At 39.2% G+C, this 22,814-nt stretch overlaps 1 pseudogene; it reads right to left on the reverse strand.

The window, feature by feature from the left end:
* Positions 1-7,944: 7,944 nt before the first annotated feature.
* On the reverse strand, positions 7,945-11,439 carry LOC139825267 (putative nuclease HARBI1; annotated as a pseudogene).
* Between the last annotated feature and the right edge of the window lie 11,375 nt (positions 11,440-22,814).

Here is a 22,814-nt window from a genome sequence, read left to right on the forward strand (position 1 = left end):
TACAACAGATAAATACGAATCTTCCCGCTTGGAGAAAATCAGTTCGTCTCCGCTTTTACGGTATTCGACATATGGTTGTTCCGTAAATGATCGACCGATTATCGCGTCGAAACTCTGCGTATCGTCAGGCACTATTCGCACTAATATGTCTGGTACAATCACGCCGTCCACGTCTATCTCGGCTTTCACAATACCCGGAGATGTTACTACAAAATGCGCTGGTCCGAAACCCTTCAACTCGGATCGTGTTGGTATTACCTCGAATCCTTCGCTTAACACTAGCGTTGCTTTGACAGTACAGTCCGAACTACCGGGATCGATCAATGCCTTCACTTGTCGTCCGTTAAGTCGCACTAATTTCACATATTTACTAATCGTGTTCGTGTTCTTCTCATCAATTATGTTCACTTCCGCCTTAGTCGTCGGTTTCGCATCTGGACAGTGACGCTGTGTGTGACCCTTCTTCTTGCACAATTTACACAACAACTCGCGCGGCTCTTCTGGGCAATCACGTGCAATGTGTCCAAAGACTTTACAATTGTAGCACTTCGGCTGACCCTCTTCGTTGGTTACGGGTGGACGTTTATCTGGATTAGCGGTATCCTTGGGTTTGCTGTCCTTGCTCGTGCTCGCTGACGTCACAGAGGGTTGTCCCTGGCTCTTTGGTTTCACTTGATCCTTTTTGGACCGCAATCTCGTAGCACGTTGTGTTAACACTCGCTCGTTTGCCATAATGTCATGCAACAGGTCGTCCAACGAATGATGGTTACGCGCCATCAAGGATATACACAACTCCTTCGACCACAGCCCATCAAGCACTTGTTCCTTAATATCGCGGAAATCGAGCTTCAAGTCCATGCACAGCTTTGTTTTGGCATGAAAATACGCACTTAACGACTCGTCCTTTTGTTGCACTCTGTCTATCATTTTCTGCCATCGATCCGATGTACTTTCGGGCACCACGAACGTATTCTTGAACGCTATCTTAAAAGCTTCCCAACTCACTAACGTTGATGCGCGTGCGCGATACCAATCGCGTGCACCGCCTCGTAGATGCATGCGTGCCGTCTCTAACGCGAAATTCTCCGGCCACTGATGAATCTTCTGCATGCTTTCGATATTGTTTAACCAGTTTATCGGTTGTATACCTTTACCATCGCCCGTGAAATTCTCGATGTTTTTGCTCAAGTCAGGTATCACATGATATAGCGGTACTTGGTTACGCGGCACTTCATTTCGCGGCACTTCATTTCGCGCTTGTTCATTTAAAAGTGTGCGCGTTAATAACCTGATCAACAAGGCCTCAGTAGACTCTCCTTCACGCCCCGCCGCACGCAGCACATCATCCAATGTCGAACGTGTCGGTATATTCGTTGGTAACACCGCTGCACCCATCGCTCCGTCGATATTGCCGGTCTCGTCTACCGATATCAGGTCCTCATACTCGCCGGACGCTTCGCTCGTGTACGATTGTCGCGCACTTCCTCCCGCCGTTTCCGGAAAGTTCCCGCCAACACTGCGGTCTTCCCGCGCTTTTCCACGTTCATCGTCGCCATCTTGGTCTCGTGGCGATCTTCTAGCATCGGGATGTATTTGTCGTATCGTATTGTCCAAGGGGTCGTCCTGTTCGGAATCCGAAGACATCTCTGCTAATCTCAACACCAGTTTTCCCGAGAATATCCCACTTCTGAATGATAACGATATGCTCTCGATAATCTCTGTCTGTCTAAACGGGCTGGTTGGTCGATTCGCCCAGACACGATCTCTTCACTCTCAGTGCTCAAGATGTCGTCGCGGCTCGTGGAATAAGATACTCTCGGGTAGTATAATAATAGGCTTTAATAATCTGATCAATTACACAGGGGGTTCTCGCTATCGTACGCTCACGCTCGGTATCTTGGCCTCCGCCCTACGCTCAACCGTCTCGCTCGAGCTCCCGTGTCTCACTGCTCACCCTCGCAACTTCTCTCTCTCGCTCTCACTCACACCATCACGCTCGCTCGCTCATTGGCTCTCGCCATTACGCTCTCTTATTGGCCACTGCCAACGTACGCTCTGCTCTCTGTCTCTCTCACTCAGTACTCACTCGTTATCACATGGTTTTCAATAAAAAACTTACATCTTCTTATTTTGAATTGCCACTCGCTTGAAACATCGTACTTTATATTCAAGTAATTTTGAAATCAAATACTTATAATAAATTAAAATTTTGGTACAAAAATGAAAACGTCAGGTAGGAAATAAAATACTTTTATATTTTTGAAAATTACGAGAAAATACAGCGCAAAAATGATATTAATAAAAATATTGTTTAATTTTTAATTATTAATTATTAATTTTTAATTATTAAACAATATTTTTATTAATATTATTTTTGCGCTGTATTTTCTCGTAATTTTCAAAAATATAAAAGTATTTTATTTCCTACTTGACGTTTTTCATTTTTGTATCAAAATTTTAATTTATCATAAGTATAAAATATATTGTATACAGTCGTTTTACTGTAAAACGACTGTATACAATATGTTTTATACTATATATTTCATATCATATAATTCACTTTTAAAAATTAAACAATATTTTTATTAATATCATTTTTGCGCTGTATTTTCTCGTAATTTTCAAAAATATAAAAGTATTTTATTTCCTACCTGACGTTTTCATTTTTGTACCAAAATTTTAATTTATTATAAATATTCGATTTCAAAATTACTTGAATATAAAGTACGATGTTTCAAGCGAGTGGCAATTCAAAATAAGAAAATGTAAGTTTTTTATTGAAAACCATGATTAAATATGATTTGATAAATTTTACATTAAAATTAAAATTCTATGTACATATAACGCGCTCGGAATTCTTCAAAGTCGATTTTCTCGAGTTTTTCTGAAAAGCGCGCCTTAATACTTTGGGAAATTGATGTCCGGGTGATGACCCTCAAGTACAGTAAGTACAAAAAAAAACAAAAATCCGTTAGCCTGAAGGTCCCCTCGTGAGTGAAGGCGTGCTCTGATTTGCCCTCTCTCTAAAGTCCGCATTCCATCGTTTCCGTCTGACGCGAGACCAATAGCCAACCTGCCTGAGCTGTCGAAGATCCTTGAGAAGATTGCAGCCTCGCAGATTATACAATATCTTGAGGATCAAAATCTCTTAAATCCCAGACAGTCTGCATACCGACCTGGTCACAACACCCAGGCTGCTCTCTTGCGAGTCTGTGATGACATAAAGAAGAGTATCGACGAGGGGTTGATCACAATCATGGTGCTGTTTGATTTCAGCAAGGCTTTTGACATGGTTCCGCATCTTCGACTTCTCATGAAGCTGAAAGTGTTGGGCTTCTCGGATGCTGCGCTGGCATGGATCTTCTCATATCTGACGGGAAGGTCTCAGGCTGTGGTGGAGGAGACTGGCGAACTCTCCAGCTGGCTCTTTACGCTGGGTGGCGTACCTCAGGGCTCTGTGTTGAGCCCTCATTTGTTCTCCCTCTACGTAAACGACATAGGTCGTGTCTTGCGCTACTCGGATCATATGATGTTTGCGGACGACATTCGGATTTATTACAGATGTCCACCGGCTTGCATTCTTCAAGGTATCGAACTAATCACCAAAGATCCTAACGCTATCTTTGATTACGCTCGCTCAAACGGTCTCAAACTTAATCCGTCTAAATCCAACGTCATGATATTTGGGAGCAGGGCATATGTCAGCAATATCAACCTCGACACTCTACCGCCTGTCATTGTAGACAATGTGCCCTTGCCTTTCGTGACTGAGGTGAGGAATTTGGAGGTGATCTTCACATCTGATCTTTCTTGGAAGAAGCACATTTTGCTTGTCTCACGCAAAGCTCATAATGCGTTATATAAAATCAAGTTCAATAAAAATAGTCTTTCTACTGCATTGAGAGTAAAGCTCGTCGTCACCTTGGTCTTGCCTCATATCGATTACTGCTGTTTGGTATATCATAGCCTAACCAGTAAGCTCAATTTAAAACTTCAGAGGCTGGTAAATTGCAGTATACGATTCATTTTCAATCTCAGGCGTGACGTACATATTATACTCCGTATAGGCGGAGACTAGGCTGGCTCCGAGTTGAGAACAGAAGGCTTTACTTCCTCGGCTGCATGATGTATAGAATCATTCACATGCGCTCCCCATTATATTTACATGATCTTTTTACTTTGCCTGACCCATCACTCAGGAGGTCCGAACGGCATGCCACTTCTTCTCAAACATTTAGTCTGCCTGCTCATAGAACAGTCACATATAGAAACTCATTCCATATCTCGTCTATTTATTTTTGGCAATTTCTCCCGCCTAGCGTTACATCTGCATCTTCTCTTATATCTTTTAAAAGCCTTCTACGGTCTTTCTGGCATCGGAACTCGAGTCTGAGTAAAGTTATAATCGCCGTAATGTTGTGCACTGTAGTGAATCAGATTGAGAGCAAAATGTGATATAAAGCATTATGTATATATCGTTGCTTATTATATTACCGTTATTCTGTATCGTTGCTTATTATATATTACCGTTATTCTGTAATACATGCGTCGAGTGGTTGAGTGACCATGTACGTTATTTGTACATGAGTGTACAAGTTAGCTGTATCGGCTAGCTTTAAGTACGTTAGTTTTGTAGTGCGTTAGTCTATAAGTGCGGTAGTTTTAAGTTGTTTATATCTACTGTTCCATAGATTCGTGTTGCTTTATGTTGTATTGTATATTTCTGTGAATAATGTTATATCTATCAATTTGTTAATTTTATGAAATGTCATACCGTACGGTGCCGATCGTACTGCTTGAAGTGACAATCAACTTCAATATTGTTTGAGAGCACTTGCACCTCATCTTGCAACTGTTAAATTGCTGTATTTGCTTCAGTATTGTAATTGTATGTTACTTTTTGCCCTTTAGCCTTTGCTTGGGCATAATAAATTCTCCTCTCTCTCTCCTCTCTCTCTCTCTCTCTCTCTCTCTCTCTCTCTCTCCTCTCTTCTCTCTCTCTCTCTCCTCTCTCTCTCTCTCTCCTCTCCTCTCTCTCTCTTCCCTCTCTCTCTCTCTCTCCTCTCTCCTCATCCTCCTCTCTCTCTCCTCTCCCCTCTCTCTCCCTCTCTCCCTCTTTCCCTCTCTCCCTCCCTCTCTCCCTCTCTCCCTGCTCCCTCGCTCTCTCTCTCGTGAGTATTACTTGTGTCACGCTGTTTCCTTGCTCTGATATTTGTGGAACACCATTTCTGCTGTAAGTTGCCTCCGGGCGGTTTTGTTGCAGGTTTGAGCAGGTCTCTGGTTGCTTGTTAAGAATAGATATAAGGTCTTTCTTTCCCAGCAACTTGAATGTTGGATATTTCGTGGTAAAGATTGCTTCTGTTCTAACCTCTATCTGTCTGATTTGTCATCTGGCGAGAATTTCTGCTGCGCATGCTCATGGTTTCTGCTTCTCATATCCCTGCGCATCGCTATTGGTGGACACGTGCATGAGTTGCCACTTTCACCGCTCTCTCTGTACTCGGCTGCTATTGGACGGGCAGAGAAGTGTGACACCAATCGAACCACAGCTGTAGCTGTGGTGTATATGTGTATATGTGGTGTTCTTTGCGTATTTCATGCCTGCTGCATGATCAGTGTGCCTAGTGACATTTAGGTTTAAGTAACAAGTAAACTTACAACACATGCAGCCAACGTGCACTAATAGTGAATTCGGTCGATTTGCACTGGCACTGAACCCGTTTTGCACTAAACTGTACGAGTACAGCACTAGGTCGGGTCGACACTAATGTTGCACTAAACTGTACGAGTGCAGCACTAGGCCGGGTCGACACTTTCTCAGTACAACACTCACTTGATGCAACACTGCAACCGTTTAGCATTCCATTAGTGGCAAACTGAATTATTGGTGCAAATATGGATGTTACTATAAATAAATTAATATTAGATGCAAACGGTAAAATAATAGAGGATGAGTCTGGCGTTTTATGCGAAGTGGAAAATGAAGCAGGTAATACTCTTTATATTTAATATTTTTACATGTATAACCTATAATACATTTCTACCCTTAATAAAATGTATATAGAATATAATATATACAATACATTTTATATATTTTATTATTGCAGGTGATTCAAGCATAATTATGGTGAATAGGAAAGAATTGCTTCAAGCTGGATATGAAATTCCTGAAAATAACTTTAATTTGTGCAAGAGAGGAATAGAAGAATCTACAAGTTGTAGTGGAAACGACGAGTTAGATGCAAGTACTAAAAGCAATGTTGACGAATGGTCAGATGAAAGCACAAGATTGTTATTGGATAAGTATGCCGATTATTTGGAATTAGTTGGTCCAATGAAGAAATTCAAAAATAAGAAGATAATGTGGATACAAATTGCAAAAGACTTAGAAGTAGTTTTAGGTATACAAAAGACGTATATCCAATGTGAAAATCGTTATAAAACTATCCTTAGAAGAAAACGTGTTAGCGACAAAAATAATTCGACTTCCGGATCGAAAAGAGTTAAAGTAAGTTTTGAGAATGAAATTAAACAGATTGCTTCCAAAGATGACAGTATAGAACCAAAAGTATTACAAAGTGCAAATAAGTTTGTAGTTAATGTTAAAAGTAAGGTCAAAAGTTCGTCTGAAGCTGAAGTATCCAAAATAATAAAAAATAAAAAAACAAAATCTAGTTTAATTGAAACTCTAGTTGAGATTCATAAGGAAAAAGAAAATAAAAAGCAAGAACGACATGAAGAGAAAATGAGACTGTTAAAAAGCTTCTTTGAAAAAGAAAATATTCATAAGGATTCCTAAGATATGTTATGTGATTATATTACACATCAAACGATATTTTCTATATTAGTTTTCTATGTTATTTCTAAACAGATATAAAGATACAGTAATATATAATCTAAAGAGAGATATTTATGTTTAAAATAAGAAATACATGTGACAAAACCATACATTTTTTTTAGTTATGGTATTAAATACAAATATTGTAATTTTCTTTATTCTTAATATAAAGTCAGATTTGTTTATGTATTGTATACAAAAACCAATTTTAAGAATATTAAAGTATAATGTATACATGTATTTTGTATATGTTGCGTGCGTGCGCTGTATTTCTGTATTGATAACGCAATTTTATTTTCTTACTATATACTTTTTAAGAACATACTGTGCAATAGAAATGTATGTAACTCTAAACATGACAGCTATGTTTATATTATTATTATTGTCTTAATATCTGTATATGTGTGGTAATATTACTATATATTTTAATAAGTTTGCGACAAATTTTATTATTAAGCATATTTGGATATTTGCATAGTATTAAATATAATGCTGTATTAATAATATAACTTTGTTTTTTCATTAGATACTATTTAGTTGTAAAAATATGCTGTGCAAGAAAATAACTATGTTAGATACATGATATATATATAATTTTAACTTATGGTTAAAATAAATTATTATAAGTACTATCATATTACTGTGTTCACAGTACTCATTATATGTCAGAAAAAACTGTATGCACAAACAATTAAAGGGGTATTCTAGTGTAAAAATTTCAAAAAATCGAAAAAAATTTTTTTATTTTTTCTCAAAGTATATGTTATGAAAAATATGTCTGTAAAGGGATTTGGTGAAATTCATAAAATTGACGAAGTTGTAGCGGTTTAAAAGGAGCGGCTTACAGCGCGCAGTGCCGAACGCAGCGGGAGACGAGCAATAGCTTGTCTCGACAGGTCTCGTAGGTTTTCAGTTTGAAAGAGGGGCCTAACGGTTTCTACTTAACCTTTCTGAGAAAACATCTACTCTCTCGGATCAATATGTATATGTATGGTCCTGGACTGGCAGATTAATCTTCGTAAGTAGAGATCCTTCATAAACGGTGCGCAAAACTTTAAACGCGTTTTTCTCAAAACCATGTTTTTTGAACTGGTACACACGATATCTCAAGATCTATTTGACCGATCAAGTTCGGCTTTTGCGTACATCCTCAGCAGATGTGCCGCTATAGCCGGAACTAAAATTAAGTCAAAAAAAATTTTTTTACGATTTTGACAACCTTCGAAAGATAAAAAAATTCATACTAAATTTTCAAAGTGCCGCCATTTTTTTAATTTTCAATTTAAAAATTTTATTTTAGTTTCTGCTATAGCCAAACTCATACTAATTAAGAATCTTTTTGGATTTTTTGTTTCAGACAACCAGAATAGGCGCAATCATGTGTACCGTTTTTTTTTGCCATGTATTCGATAGGGTATAATTAATATTTATATTCATTAATTTAGCTCCAAAAAATATTTTTTGTGTTCTCTAAAGATAGTAAAACATATACATAAAAAGCTGATATTAACAATTTTCACTGGTTTCTTGTAAAAAAATCCCGAAAAAAGCGCCTTTTACACTAGAATACCCCCTTAATCTATACTCAATATATATCCAATTTTTTACTAAATATATTGGGTATAGATTAATTTCTTTTTCCACGTTGAAATTAAATTAATGTAATATCTGACACAAAAAATTTCTCTTTTCTTCACCTTCAGCTCTATCTGCTCTATCATTATTTCTACAACCTTCTTCAAAATTGTTCTCAATATTGTGAAACTGTTCATCTACTTCCTCAAATAAATCATCTAGTTCATCGTTATGAAGAATACATAAATTATGTAATGCACAACAAGCTATAATAAATTTACAGCAACGTTGAACAGTATAAAAGTCTAATCTAATCAGTTGTCTGAATCGTGCTTTTAATAAGCCAAAGGCATTTTCAATTTTTACTCGACAAACAAAAAATTTGTAATTAAAATTTTATTGCTTTTCTGTTAAATTCCCATAATCTCTATAAGGAGTAATGAGATATTTTTTAAGAGAATAGGCAGCATCGCTTAATATATGCCATTCATTCCCACATATACCTGGCAACATAGTATTTATAAAAGATAATTTGAAAATACGTGCATCATGAATTTTACTAGGTGGCCCTGTGAAAACATCAAGAAATCTCTTCTTCGCATCACATATTGCTTGCAACGTCAAAGAAGGCATATCATGTCGATTTACGTATGTGGATTTTATTTTGTGAGCAGGTGTACGTATCATAATGTAAGTACCATCGATACATCCTAGAATTCCAGGAAAACCATTAATCTGTAAAAGTACATCTACGAATTACCTTTAATATTAAAGTGGTTGAGAAAGCATTATTAATTTGTTTTAATTCTACTTGAATATTTTTTAATCAAACATTGAGCATCTATCTACTAGCTGTTTAACGAATAACAATTAAATAGGAAAATATCTTTTTAAAACATGTATTGCAACTAGAAGAAATCAAGGATACAGGGGATCCATTATATATCTTGAAACGAGATAAGAATTACGAAAGTAAGGAAATTCACTAAATACTCATACGATTTTATTTGTCATTTAGTAAATCTGCTCACTTTCGTAATTTTCATCTTGTTTCAAGATGAAATCGACCGTCCAGTAGTATGTCTTTTAAGTCTAGCAAGTTTATCTTGCTTAAAATACTGCATTTAATATATAATTCATAGAAGTGTTTGTTTCTTATTTACATTTTCAAATTGTTTCGAAACCTCTGTCTTTTCTTCAATTGTGTCAGGAAATTTTATTATAGACTTTGCTAAGTTATTTAGAAAATCCATAATATTATCACAAACTGCATGAAATGTAGATTCTGCCATATCAAATCTGCCTGCTACATCTCTAATAGTACTTTTGTTACCTGCAAACCTTTAATAAAAATACTAATAAATAAGTAGGTACATATATACGTTTAATAAATATATATTTCTCTATTGTACTTATTATATGTGTTTATGTATACTTCTGTGGAATATAATATTTTATTACCACAAAAATGCCAGCAATTTTGCATCATTTGATATAATGAGATTATCGTTTGTAGTATTTTGGCAAAAATCTGATTTTTCATATAAATCTTTTAACTTTATGTATGTATACCGTTGCAAACGAAAGTTTCTCTGAAACTGAATATTATATACAATTATAGGGATAAACTTCCGAAAACGGCCCCCCTCCGATTTCGATGAAACTTTGTGAAAAGCTTCGTTTTGGGTCAAAATGAAAGCCCTTAAAAGGAATTTTGGCGACTCCTATGATAAAGCCATTTTTTTAGATAAAATGATAAAAAATATAGGAAAATCTTCGTAATTCTACAGGATGTTATAAATTGAATATATACTGTTTGTATTTAATGACTTTATGTTTTTATCCTCCCCCGAAAGCACGGGGGGGGGGTGTGCGTGAACCTCGGTTCGCGTGGAAAGTGTATGCGTGAACTATTTCGGGACTACCGCACCTCCCCCGAAAGCACGGGGGGGTGTGCGTGAACCTCGGTTCGCGTGGAAAGTGTATGCGTGAACTATTTCGGGACTACCGCACCTCCCCCGAAAGCACGGGGGGGGTGTGCGTGAACCTCGGTTCGCGTGGAAAGTGTATGCGTGAACTATTTCGGGACTACCGCACCTCCCCCGAAAGCACGGGGGGGGTGTGCGTGAACCTCGGTTCGCGTGGAAAGTGTATGCGTGAACTATTTCGGGACTACCGCACCTCCCCCGAAAGCACGGGGGGGGTGTGCGTGAACCTCGGTTCGCGTGGAAAGTGTATGCGTGAACTATTTCGGGACTACCGCACCTCCCCCGAAAGCACGAGGGGGGTGTGCGTGAACCTCGGTTCGCGTGGAAAGTGTATGCGTGAACTATTTCGGTACTACCGCACCTCCCCCGAAAGCACGGGGGGGGGGGTGTGCGTGAACCTCGGTTCGCGTGGAAAGTGTATGCGTGAACTATTTCGGGACTACCGCACCTCCCCCGAAAGCACGGGGGGGTGTGCGTGAACCTCGGTTCGCGTGGAAAGTGTAATATATTACAAAGCATATTATTTATGTATTCTGCTGTAAGTATATAATAAAAACATTAAATCATTAAATACAAACAGTATATATTCAATTTATAACATCCTGTAGAATTACGAAGATTTTCCTATATTTTTTATCATTTTATCTAAAAAAATGGCTTTATCATAGGAGTCGCCAAAATTCCTTTTAAGGGCTTTCATTTTAACCCAAAACGAAGCTTTTCACAAAGTTTCATCGAAATCGGAGGGGGGCCGTTTTCGGAAGTCTACCCATATATATATATATATTATATATATATATATATCTCTCAAAAATATTTATTATTACATAATTTACCTCTTTATCTGAATATTCATTTATAATATTTTGTTCGAGAAGTCGAACATGTGCCGCGCGCGCCTGACAAATGCGCGCCCGGCCAACACGCGCTTATCAGATTTCGCGGCTCGCCGCGGCGCGTCGCCGGCTCACGTACACTTACTCGCGTTTAAAGTACGTTCGAGTAGCAATTTAAGGCGAGCCGCGCACAAACCATCATTGAATCCTACCGCTATACTCGGCGATCTCGCTTTGAGGAAGCGTTGAGAGACTCGAAATTATTAACTCTTTTGCCGCGTCGAGTGAGATTCCATCTCCTCCGCGCAGTAATCATCGAGCGTCGAGAGACTTCTCCTCCGCTCATTGCACTCCTGTGGAGCCACCGTGGAGACCGCGGCCCCCTCCAAGTCCGACGCCCCCTCCGGGCCCGGCACAGTGGAAACGGAGGCGCGGAGTGCCCCCACTCCAACAGCGACCAGACGGAAGAGGTGCCGAACCAGGACGCGGAGCCAGAGACGGAGGAAGCGCCTCTCCTACCCGCCGGTACCTCAGGAGCGGCACACGAAGGAGGCGGAGCCCGCTAAACCGGTGTCGCAGGAGCGGCATTAAGAGACACCGGCCCTTGGGAAATCTCGTCTGTCCAACCAGCCAGTGCCGCAGGAGCGGCAGGCAACGAGACGGGAGTTAGACAAGGGACAGGCGATACGTCCGTGGAAGCTCATTCCATTGGAGCTCCCGGAGGTGCGCCGCACCAGGCCTGCCGGACTGACGCTCCCGAAACGGGATTGTCGCATTTCTCGGCCACCGGCCCTCCACCTGATCCGCGTCAAGGAGACGCGAACCACAGCGTGCCAGACGGTGCTCAGGAGAGCTTTCCTGGCTCCTTCATCGCCAGTGGACCCACCGGATCAACCGACGGACAAGCCACCTCGCACCCCGGGCTCTAAAATCGACCTCAATAACAACTCGGTCTCTTCTGAGCCCCTTGCAAAGAAGGCCATCCGCCACATTGAATTTTAAAACCGTGCGTTAGCACTTATTTTTTGATTAGGCGCCTTCAAGGCGCCGCCTAAGACAATGCAAACATAAGATATGTAATTTAGACTAAGAATATATCGTTTCATTACCAAATCTTGTCTCGCTGACTCACCGCCACCGTCCTGATCCCTATTGCGACCCCACGATATCGAACATATTTATATATTTCTTTATTTTCGGCCTTTCTTCAGTTTTTAAAATTCGTATGACAATATTTATTTCTTTCTCATCGTCACTACTACTAGTTTCGAAAATTTCATTTAGAAACATAAATCGCTTCATTTCATCATCAGAATTCATTATTTCTAATGTCCCGTTACTTTTCGCTTGTAATAGCAAACTGCACTGACAAATTTGGCCGTGCAATAAACTTTGCACTCATTCAGTTTATTTTGTGTGTCCGAATACAAAATCAGTGCTACACGAGGTCAGTGCAACACTCATCGAATATGCGATAAAGTATGTACTATAATAGTGCAATGTAACCGAATATGATGAGTGCAGTGCACTGAGACGGCCGAGGGCATTGATCGAATGCGTTGCACTGGAAACGTTTGCACTCAGTGTACACTAGTGTACACTAGTGCAAGCGCCCGAATTCGCTATAAAGGTGCGATTTCATTGACGCTAGAAACCAGCGGCAGCGTCAAGAAAATGTAGTGGGGGAAGAAGTTCAGACCGTCTCAACTTTTTAGCGTACCGCAAAATTCAACGAAACTTCTTCCCCCACTACATTTTCTTGACGCTGCCGCTGGTTTCTAGCGTCAATGAAATCGCACCTTAAGTGTAACAAGTCAATTGCGCACAAGTCGATTGAGTGCAGGGAGTGTAGGAGGATATTTCATCCTGGTTGCATTATTAGGGCGTATTCAGTAAACAGATACGCGGATGCTTGCTGCAAATCATTATTAGCGTCACTCGACATACCTCCTCTCACACCGCGAACTGAGGAGAGCGCACAGTCATTTGACTTCTATCTCAGGAACATGGCCTCTTCTGTCGACTCCCGCACTCAATCGAGCTCACAAGCCACGACGAATGAGTTGTTACACGGACTGAGTGATAAACTGGCCGGATTCATAGATAGTCAGTTGCGCACCAACAAAGAAATAACAGATAAGCTCAACGATCTTAATCGTATCGCGGATATTGCGGCGCAAAATAGTAAGCGCATTATTGAGCTTGAGCAAACGGTCTCCGCATTGGAGCGTGAGGTCGTGGAGCTCAGAGAGCTAAAAACTGCTCAGTTGTTCCCGACGGCTGATGAGCACGTTGACAGCGAGCTCGTCATTTCGGAAGTGCCAGTTGCATTACAAATCACACCGGCCGTGCTGGTCCAAAACGTGTTTGAAGCCCTTGACATTAAGGATCTCTCGTGTCACGTTTTGAACGTGAGACCGATGATCCGGAAAGCAGCTTCGAATGTGAATGGTGATCGTTCTTCGCGTGCGCATGAGACTGGCTCGTTTGCGGTTACTCCGACCTCTAGTGCTGTCCAGGATAGAGTCATATCTAGAATGCGTGCGAAGCGAGTGCTCAAGCAAAGCGAGGTCTGCGGCAATGATTCTAATCGTAACATCCATGTAAACGAAATGCTATCCAAGGCCACATATGATTTGTTGCAATTGACTAGGAGGGTAGCGAAGGAAAAGTCATACAAGTTTGTCTGGATAAAGGGTAGACGCATTTGTGCCAGACTCTCAGAGGGTATGCCTGTTATTAACATAAATTCGGAAGCTGATCTTGCGAAATTGGTTTGACTTGAGCATAATAACAGTAAATCGCCACCCACCAATCATAGAAAATTACTCACGAACTCGTCTCAGTTTTGCGTAGCCCAGTTCAATGCCAATTCACTTCGAGCTCATATCGATTTAATCAGAATTCAGTTTGCGTCTAATCCTTTTCATGTAATTTTGATATCTGAAACTTGGCTGCACTCTGATGTTTCTGATGCACTTGTGGCCTTGGATGGCTATTTCCTGATTCGTCATAATCGCGATGGTAGACGGGGCGGAGGCGTTGCCTGCTTTGTTCACGATTCATTGAAGGCTAAAATTATAGCGGTTTCTCCGAGAGTCGACTTTAACTCTCCAGAGTATTTGATTCTCGAGATTCGTTTACCCAACAACGAGTCGGTATTATTTGCTTCGGTCTATAGAAGACCCAAGGGTCTCTTCCTGCATGAATTCTTTGAGACACTTACGAGTGCTTCACACTTGTACAAGAATATCATCATCGGTGGTGACTTGAATTGCAACCTCTTGTCGACCAATTCTGAGGCCAACCACTTGCGCGACCTGATGTCCAGCATCTCAATGATTATTGTAAATACTGGAGCTACGTACCATACGGCCGCTGCTGACTCGTGGCTTGATATCTTGGCGGTGGATGATGGCGACAAGATTATACGGCTAACCAAATCTGAAAGTCCGTTTATTGCTGGACATGACCTAATAGAAATAAAGCTTTCGCTTGGCACAGATCTTGACACCAAGCGTTCTACTGTAAGACGTAACTTCAAAAACATTGATGCTGAAGAGTTCTATGGTGGCCTTAGGTCCATCATGAACTATCCGAGGTACTTTGAGCGCATTCAGGCCATCACCGATGTGGACGGCGGTTACTGTGTCGATGGTCTCTGTGTTGCGTTGTCGGATGCCATTAATGAAGCTCTAGATGCTCTGGCCCCTGCGCGTGTGATCGCGGTGCGGAGGCCGCCGGCGCAGTGGCTCTCGGACGATCTCAAAACGCGTCTTAGCGCCCGAAACAGGATGTACAAACAGGCCAAGCGCTCTGACTGTTTGCTTGACTATGCCACCTACAGGCACTTTAGGAATCGACTCAATGTTGACATCAGGCGTGCTAAAAGTGAATTCCACTACAATTCACTTATCAGAATTACAGACTCGGCCAAGCTATGGAGAGAACTTGCACGACTTGGTCTGGTAAAACAGACACAAGTCTCTCCACTGCACTTCTTTACACCAGATCAGTTAAATATGTACTTTGCGTCAGTCTCGAGGGCTCAGCTGTCATGCTCATATGCAGAATTTGTCGCCGCCATTGCCTTGATTCCTCGACCAGCACTACGCCTACAGTTTAAGTTCTCTACCGTACTACCAAGTGATGTATACAAGCTTATTATGATTGCACCTCTGCATTCTTATGCGTCTGGTTCAGACGGCATTCCGTTGTATGTTCTGCGCATTGCTTGGCCGGTTATTTATTTGGTGCTTACGACATTGTTTAACCGATCGTTGGAAACTTCTACGTTCCCGTCGGAATAGAAGCGGGCACTAATCCGCCCACATTCCAAAACTCGAAATCCGCAGTCTCCGTTTGACACGAGGCCGATAGCAAATTTGTCTGAATTGTCAAAGATCCTTGAAAGAATCGTCGCCTTGCAGATTACACAGTATTTGGATGAGTTCGATCTGCTAAATCCTAGACAGTCCGCTTACCGTTCGGGTCACAACACTCAGTCCGCTCTCTTACGTGTCTGCGACGATATCAAACGCGCGATTGATGATGGCCTTGTGACTATAATGATACTCTTTGATTTCAGCAAGGCATTTGACACTGTCCCACATCCCCAACTTTATATAAAGCTGAAAGAGATCGGATTTTCAGATGAAGCCATACTGTGGTTTTTCTCTTACCTGACTGGACGGTCTCAGGCAGTGGTGGATGATCTTGGTAACATATTTGAGTAGCTGTTCACGTCATCTGGAGTCCCGCAAGGCTTTGTACTTGGTCCCCCACTATTTTCTGTATATATCAATGATATATGCCGTGTTTTGCTTCACACGTCTCATATGCTCTTTGCGGATGATGTTCAGGCTTATCTCTCGTGTCCGCCGGCTGACATCAATCGTAGTCTTGAATTGATTTCTAGGGATGCTAAGGCCATATTCGACTATGCCGAGGTAAACGATCTCAAGCTCAATCCTAACAAGTCAAAGATTATTATATTTGAAAGTCAAGCTCATATTGGAACCATTAATCTAAATTTCTTACAGCCAGTAGTGGTGAATAATACACGAATTCCGTTTGTGAGTGAAGTGAGAAACCTTGGTGTTATCTTTACAGCCAACCTTTCTTGGAGGAGGCATGTCATCCATATCTCTCAGAAAGTTCATCATGCACTGTACAGTCTTAAATTCAATAGAAATTCTCTCTCGACTGAGTTAAGGATAAAGCTTGTTGTTACCCTAATAATGCCTCACATCGATTACTGCTGTCTGGTGTATCACGGCATGACTGCTGAGCTGAACACCAGATTGCAGAGACTGCTCAACTGCTGCATTAGATTCATCTATGATCTCAGACGAGATGATCACATAACGTACAGAAAGAAACTGGGATGGCTTCGAGTTGAAAATAGGAGGCTGTATTTTATGGGCTGCTAGACATATCGGATTCTCCATATGAGATCACCCTCCTACATTCGTGAGCTTTTCGACAAACCTGATCCATCGTTGAGGAGATCCGAACGTCTGGTTGCAACTCAGACTTTCCACATTCCTTCGTACCGAACGGAAACATACAGAAACTCCTTTCATATATCTGCAATGTATTTCTGGCACTTGCTCCCTGATAACATAACTTCTGCATCGACTATCGCATCATTTAAGAGTCTTCTTAGATCATTTCTGCTTGTATCCGAAACCGACTGAATATATCAACTTGCTGTTCTTTCCGTTTATTGAAGTCAGTACAGACGTCAAGCGAGTGCATCGGTTGCATGCTTTAAGTTGTTATTACTGGTGCGTTAATAATAATATAAGTGCGTTAAGTTTATTACTATTATTGTTATTCAAAATTTTGTTGCTTTATAGCGTGTGCGTTAGTTTAAGCTTATATTACAGTTCTATAGCTTTCTGTTGCTTTATACCGCATAGCTTCGTGTATGAAGTCAATTCTACTGTTATTGTTGGTGTGTTAATAATATAAGAGCGTTAACCTTAAGTTTATCACTATAATTGTTATTCAAAATTTTGTTGCTTTATAGCGCGTGCGTTAGTTTAAGCTTATCATTATTACTGTTCTATAGATTTTTGTCGCTTTATACCGTATTGATAGCTTCGAGTATGATGATAATTCTACGGATTGGTCTACTAATTTTGTGCTATATTATACTGTATTGCGACTGCTGTGTCTGCTGGTGATTGTGGACTGCATGGCTTCCTGAAGTAGCCACTTGATTGAGAGCAACGTATTTCATCCTGTAACTACTAGATTGTTAACTGCTTTAATACTGCAATTATTGTATATGCTAGGGCGGCAATGTGGTCTAGTGGTAGAGCGTCAGACTCGTAATCTGAGGAACCAGGTTCGAATCCACTAGAGCCATGAATCATGGAAAAGTTTTTTTCCGAAAAAACCGCGCCCCTCCGTGCAGATGCGGAGAAAACTGGGCTCCGTCTTTCGGAAGAGACGTTAAACCGTTGGTCCAAAGTAGGAAAGTAGGAAACAGTAAGGTAGTAGGATGAATTGGAGGTTAGGGTTGGGTACGTCCCTTCAAAACGCCCTTTAAGGCCCCTTGGGGTATATAAAGTAAAATTCTTTATCCTTTTTTATTGTATATGCTTTATCACATTTGCCCTTTAGCCTTTGCTCGGGCATAATAAATCATCTATCTATCTATCTATCTATCCCTCTCTCCCTCTCTCCCTTCCTCCCTCCCTCCCTCCCTCCCCCCCTCCCTCCCTCCCGCAAAGGCGACGGCGCCGCTACCGCCTGCACCGCAAGAATATGGGCTGGCAACGACTGCACCGCAAGTATATGGGCCGACAACTACATCGCAAGGATACGTGTTCGCACCACGAGGTCGAAACGTTAGTCTAATCATTATTTACTTTTATTAGCTTGGTTTATTAGTTTCTTGTTTTAAATGTTTTAAACATTAAAGTGTTATTATAAAAAAATATATTAATAATAATTTTAATTTTTTAGCAAACAAAGCAGGCCTTCCGTAGGTTTATGCAGAAGGAGAAGCGGAAGCAACATCAGCAAAGTCAGCAAGCCAACCGGCTTGCAATGAATCGGCTTGCATCGCAAGGAAGTGTGTCCGCACCGTCTGTATCGCAAGGTTATGTGCTGGCAATGACTGCACCGCAAGGATATGGGCCGGCAACGACTGCACCGGAAGGAAATGGGCCGACAACGACTGCGCCGCAAAGATATGGGCCCGCTCCGCCTGTACTGCAAGGATATCTCGCACCGCTTGTTCCGCAAGGAAATGTGCCAGCAACGACTGTACCAGAAGAACATGTGGTCGCACCGTCTGTACTGCAAGGAATATTAATTCCGAAGTAAAGAGGAATCACTCCTTTTTTTTATAAGACACTTCTTATAATATATGTTTGAAATAACCGCGTAGTATAAAATCGCGAGGAGAGAGCCATTGTATCGACATAGCTCACATAGCGGTCGATAAATCGATCATGCAGCGACTCGTGTCGTTGTAAACAAGCAGCGTTTGTTATTGTCTCCAACACGCACTTCCGATTTCCGCAACGCGAACGAAGAAGATGAAGTGACGATCGTCTCTCTGCGCGTCCGTTTCGGCCATTCGCTCTCGAAAAGTCGAGCCATGTAACACGTTTATCAGTTAGAGCCTGTTAACCGTTTATAACCTTGAGTCGAGTGTTTTTGACTGAATTGTAACATTGTAATATTTTTAATATTAAAATTTTTTTAAGCGCAAAAGCACTACATGACATGGCAGCATTACGGGTGGCCTTCTAATCATCAGACACCTGCGGAATTCAAAGTTCGCCCGTAGCGATACGTGCTTTCCGATGACATAAACACCGATGATTGGATCGTGAAAGATACAATACTGATGTGCACTGAGCAATTCACCGCGAGAAAGAGGAAACTGAACGTGAGCACCATTTTGTGTATCGTTTTCACTCTATAACTATCTATTGCATACAATTGTATGTATAAATTTTGTGCAATTTATGAATAATATTTAGCCAGTTGGGTCGAATTAAAACGACTTTTGTTAGGATTGAAAAAGTTTACACACTGGGCCGATAGAGAAAAAAAATTAACAATGGAAGCATACAAACGTTCAAAACGTTGTATTGCCTCAGGGCAACCTTTTACTTCAAAAGAAGCAGAATTAAAAATATTTTAACAATCAAAATATTTGCGTTTTACTTTAAATATCAAAGATTAAATCAGTGTACAACGGCTTTAATGTGCACTGAGTGCCCACTAGTTCTGCCAATGAAAAACGCTATGACATTATTACTTATGGATGCTCCGCACATATTTTAAATCTTCTTGCATAGATCAAAGCTATCAAGTGTTTTTTTTTGCTTGTTTAAAACATGTTTTTTTTTATACCTTAGTTTAAAACGCAAATAAAACATAAAACATTGTTTTAAACAAAAAAAGACAATGTTTTTTGTTTAAAATAAAAAAAACCTTTTTGCCAACCCTGATTTTGAGAGCGACTTTTAGCCGATAGAGCTCGAAAAAAAATCAAAAAATTAGATCAGGAGGAAGCAGCGACAAACACGGTAAGTTGTAGAAGATAAATGTCCTTATATGCAAAGTCCTTTTTTAAAAACAGGCTAATCCCGACACTTTTAACAGAAGTAGTGGGGCGATCATAACATGGATAAGCAATAATAAGCAGTATGCTAAGCAGAAATAATCGATATTTTTCACATAATGAGAATCTGATCGAAAAAATCGGTAACGAAAAAGTTTACACACTGGGCAGATAAAGAAGAATTAAAAATGGAAGCATACAAACATACCACTTTATGGCACTCCCCGGGAAATTCTACTCGTTTTATATACAATTCTTTAAGATTCGGTCAATTATTTCCCGAAAAATTGAAAAAATTTCGGATACCGGTTTCCAAAAAGATCGGTAACAAAAAACTGTACACTCTATAACACTCCCTGGAAAATTCTACCCCTATTTTATATAATTTTCGTAAAAATTCGGTCGAATAGTTTAAGGCTGTATCGGACTTATTTTCAGAGCGCTACCAAATGGATAAAAATTTGTGAGAATGTTCTTTTAGTCTTCTTGATGTGCTACAAAAAAGTAGAAACAAATCCACTAAACGGTTGCTGAGATATAACGATTCTAATTTTCACTGATTTTAAAATGTTGAAGGAGCGCTATCAATATTTTGAATTTTTTTGTACATCTAGTATACGAATAGATGAAAATATCTGCCAAGTTTCAATTGTCTTCACTACACCGTTTTAAAGAAATAAATTAATAATTAATGATAATTAATAATTAATTAATTATTAATTATTAATTATTAATTTTACTAATAATTTGACGTTATAAAGTTGAAATCAGGGCATTTTTACTGCCAAAAGTTTAGGCTCATTACAAAAATCGCAAATAATACTGAAAAAAACATTTATAAAGTAAAAAATACCTTTCTAGGAGTAAAAATAAGACTCCTACTATCATTTGAGTATCTTACATCTAGACGTTAGGCGTAGATATTTTAGTATTTAAAATTTCATGCACTTTTGTCTCAGATTGTACCTCCGATACATCCTTAAGAATGTATAAAGAACAGATATACATACATACAGACAATTTTATATATATATAAATTATAACTTTTTTCAAAATTTTGTTAGTATTTTATTAAAAAAAAAAACTATATATATATATATATATATATATGTATATATATAATGTTGTGTAAAAATGTTGCAGGTAACATGTATACTCCAGATTACAATGAGTACTCTGCATACCAGATGCCGCATCCCAGCAGTGACACGGATCTCAATCCGCATCAGTGGACCATTACAAGGTATCTATTAAATCCACATGTTTTTTCTCATATGTTTTTCTTATGTTTATATGACTCTTCTCACCAATGTTTAAGTATGCAAATTATAAAAAACAATTTAGAAATACAGATTTTGGCGGTCCTTGCTCTGAGGCGGACGTACGAAAGCCTCTCTCGTGCATTGAATATTTACAATAAAGTTGTGTTGATTGTCCAAGAACAACGCCTATATTTATTTACCGCGAACGCGACTCGACGTGATGTAAGTGCGAGTGTTCAGGGAAGATCCGGTGCGGCGGTAGACGCAACAATATATTAAAATATAGATGTAGGAATTTACATTTATCTAATTAATTCTCATTTAAAATAAAAAGTTAAATGTAAATTTATTTGATTTGATGGTGCAATTAAAACCTATTATCGAACAAATAACTGTAAAAGTTGAATCTAGGTCTCCATATAATAAATTTAAAAATATTATATTTAATCTCGCATGACCGCTCTGACCTTACACTAGTAAGTCGCACGCGCGTGCAACCTTGACTTTCAGAGCGAGTTGTGCACGGAGAGAAATGAGAGAAAGAAGAGGCGTACTTAGTTCATTCTACTGTTTTTTGTTGTAGAAATGGCGAGATTGCTTTCAACCAAATCATTGAGGTCATTATGCTTATTTAGAGAGATCGATGCCATTAAAGAATTTAAAAAGTCAAACAAGAAATCACTTCAACAACAGATTCAACAACTCAAAAAATCAAACAAAAAATTAAAAAAAAAATTAAAGAAATTAAAGAAATCAAACAAACAACTCAAAAAATCAAACAAAGAATTAAAAAAAAAATGAAGATATGTGGTGACTGTGATGGTGAGATAAAAGATATACGTACATTGACACAGATACATATATACATAAAGTTATTCATACAATTCTACCCGGGAAAAAATATTCATATCTGACAGTATATATTCATATATGAACATGTAAAACTTATATATGTTCATATATGTTCATATATAAATAAGATATGAACAGATATAAGTTTTACATGCCCATATATAGAGCATATATAATCATATATGGTTATCTATTGCCATATATGATCAGATCGTATATTATACATGACACAAGATCTGATCATATAAGTTCATATATGGTCAGACATATTATTATGTGTAGCAGATATGACACTAAACATAATCGTATCTGGCCTTACATGATCGTATATAAAGAATGTTCGGCCATGTATTATCAGATATAATTATATATGATCATATATGACAAGACGCGATGTATATATGACCAGACTGGGATATAATGATATAAAATGTCCGCGGGAAAAATATTCATATCTGACAGTATATGAACATATATAAATGAGATATGAACAGATATAAGTTTTACATGCCCATGTATAGAGCATATATAATCATATATGGTGATCAGAATCATATATGGCGATAGATAACCATATATGATTATATATGCTCTATACATGGGCATGTAAAACTTATATCTGTTCATATCTCATTTATATATGTTCATATGCTGTCAGATATGAATATTTTTCCCGGACATTTTATATCATCCCGGGAAAAAATATTCATATCTGACAGTATATGAACATATATATAAATGAGATATAAACAGATATAAGTTTTACATGCCCATATATAGAGCGTTTATATATATATATATGTGTGTTTTAAGTCCGACAAAGTCCATATTGGCACGCAGTTTAAAAAACTGAAAAATGTATTTAATAAT

Source organism: Temnothorax longispinosus, chromosome 2 (assembly GCF_030848805.1).
Source record: "Temnothorax longispinosus isolate EJ_2023e chromosome 2, Tlon_JGU_v1, whole genome shotgun sequence".
Classification (NCBI taxonomy): Eukaryota; Metazoa; Arthropoda; class Insecta; order Hymenoptera; family Formicidae; genus Temnothorax; species Temnothorax longispinosus.